The sequence below is a fragment of the Babylonia areolata genome, chromosome 12 (genome assembly GCF_041734735.1).
Source record: "Babylonia areolata isolate BAREFJ2019XMU chromosome 12, ASM4173473v1, whole genome shotgun sequence".
NCBI lineage: Eukaryota > Metazoa > Mollusca > Gastropoda > Neogastropoda > Buccinidae > Babylonia > Babylonia areolata.
Genome location: NC_134887.1, coordinates 14,987,421 through 14,989,920, shown reverse-complemented (window position 1 = coordinate 14,989,920; position 2,500 = coordinate 14,987,421). Strand labels below are relative to the sequence as shown.

At 46.8% G+C, this 2,500-nt stretch overlaps 1 protein-coding gene across 1 annotated transcript in view; it reads left to right on the top strand.

Annotated features, from left to right (window-relative positions):
• LOC143287841 (ATP-binding cassette sub-family B member 6-like) overlaps window positions 1–2,500 on the top strand; it is a 42,964-nt gene that overhangs the window by 10,924 nt on the left and 29,540 nt on the right. The window lies entirely within an intron of this gene.

The following is a 2,500-nucleotide window of genomic DNA, read 5'->3' as shown; positions in this document are numbered from 1 at the left end:
AAGAAGGCAATGCCTGTGTTTTCAGACCAGTTTCGAAAGATTGAAATGAAGGAGAGTGGCGAAGATCGTGAGGTAAACTATTCCAGACATCTGGAGCTGTATAAGAAAAGGAAGAATCACCGGAGGATCGGGTTTTAACACGAGGAGCAAGTCGCCGCCGTGAAGCGGAAGATGATCTGAGTTGTCGACGGGGTGTGTAGGTTTGAATCAATTCTCTCACATACTGAGGAGCAGCACCCAAAATGGAGTTGGAGGTGAGAATTGCAACTTTGTACTGAATGCGGGCAGAAACTGGTAACCAGTGAAGAGAATGCAGAAGATAAGTGATATTGTCAGTCTTTTTGGTTCTAAAGATTAATCTTGTCTCCTACAGAAAAAAAAAGAGTTGAAACTGAATGGGGAGCCCAGAGTGGCATGAGGCTATGTGCAACGTTCAGATTCCAAAACTTACATGGTCATACTGCCCTGGACTTGCAGGTGTTAAGGGAAACGATCGAGCTGACAGGCTTGCTGGTAGCGCAACAACAACGAGCGGTGTACAACTGGGAAAATCTGAAATCCTAAGGAAAATAAAAAGAGTATCTAAAAATCCAGGTACAAGGCCATCATATCATTGATCGCCTCACAGAAAGAGAGAGAGAGAGAGAGAGAGAGAGAGAGAGAGAGAGAGAGAGAGAGAGAGAGAGAGAGAGTCTAACATGCAAGGTAGAGCACCATCCTTTGCAAATCAAACGAATATTGGGATAATTTCCAAACCAACATTGTGCACATTTCTTCAAGAACGGAACATAATTTCTCTGGGTTTTCCCAAATGCATTACACGCGTTATACCCCACGTTCCTGGCATTGGAGATTTTTCCCTTGATTTGTCTTGTCTTGTCTTGTCTTGTCTTGTATTGGCCGGGGTGGGGGTGGGGTGGAGGGGTGGTAGGGGTGGTAGTAAATCCCATCAATTAATTGCGCAGCAAGCACGCGCAGGCAGCTAAAGCAAACATTATTAAATAGGAAGACAGGTGAAAAAGCACGAACATGTTCACGCACGCACGCACACACGCACCACACCTCAACACCTCCACACACACACACACACACACACACACATCATATTATATTATATTAATTATATTATTTTATATTATGGTTATTATATTGCTTCTACAACTCTCTCTCTCTCTCTCTCTCTCTCTCTCCCCTCTCTCTCCCCTCTCTCACACACAAACACACGTGAGTAATTGTCAGCTCGCGTAAACAGGCATCCCACGCCATTTCTGCACACACAAAACCACCAAAGCACACACTCCGTAAGCACGCACACACACAGACGCAAACAGAGAGAGAGAGAGAGAGAGAGAGAGAGAGAGAGTGGGTAGTTGTAGAAGCAATGTCATCATCATCATCATCGTCGTCGTCGTCGTTGTCGTCGTCGTTGTTGTTGTTGTCGTTATCGTCGCCATCACCGCGACCACCATCTTCATTTTGTATTTGTATTTGTCTTTCTTTTTATCACAACAAATTTCTCTATGTGAAATTTGTGCTGTTCCCCCCAGGGAGAGCGCGTCGCCACACTACAGCGCCCCCGGCCCCCCCCCCCCCCCCCCCCCCCCCCTTTTTTTTTTTTTTTTTTTTTTCCTGTGTGCAGTTCTGTTTGTTTTTTCCTATGGAAGTGGATTTTTCTACAAATTTTTGCCAGGAACAACCTTTTCGTTGCCGTGGGTTCTTTTACGTGCGCTAAGTGCATGCTGCACACAGGACCTCGGTTTATCGTTTCATCCGAATGACTAGCGTCCAGACCACCACTCAAGGTCAAGTGGAGGGGGAGAGAAAACATCAACGGCTGAGCCGTGATTCGAACCAGCGCGCTCAGATTCTCTCGCTTCATAGGCGGACGCGTTACCTCTAGGCCATCAACACCACCATCATCAACATCATCATCAACATCATCATCATGATGGTGGTGACGGTGCAGTGTGTTGTGTGTGTTGTGTATTGTGTGACGTGTGTTGTGTGTTGTGTGACGTGTGGTGTGTGTTGTGTGACGTGTGGTGTGTGTTGTGTGCAGTGTGTTGTGTATTGTGTGCAGTGTGTTGTGTGTCGTGTGTTGTGTGCAGTGTGTTGTGTGTTGTGTGCAGTGTGTTGTGTGCAGTGTGTTGTGTGTTGTGTGCGGTGTGCAGTGTGCAGTGTGTTGTGTGCAGTGTGTTGTGTGTTGTGTGCAGTGTATTGTGTGTCGTGTGTTGTGTGTTGTGTGCAGTGTGTTGTGTGCAGTGTGTTGTGTGCAGTGTGCAGTGTGTTGTGTGCAGTGTGTTGTGTGCAGTGTGCAGTGTGTTGTGTGCAGTGTGTTGTGTGTCGTGTGCAGTGTGTCGTGTGTTGTGTGCAGTGTGTTGTGTGCAGTGTGTTGTGTGTGCAGTGTGTTGTGTGCAGTGTATTGTGTGTTGTGTGCAGTGTGTGTTGTGTGCAGTGTGTTGTGTGCAGTGTGCAGTGTGCAGTGTGTTGTGTGTCGTGT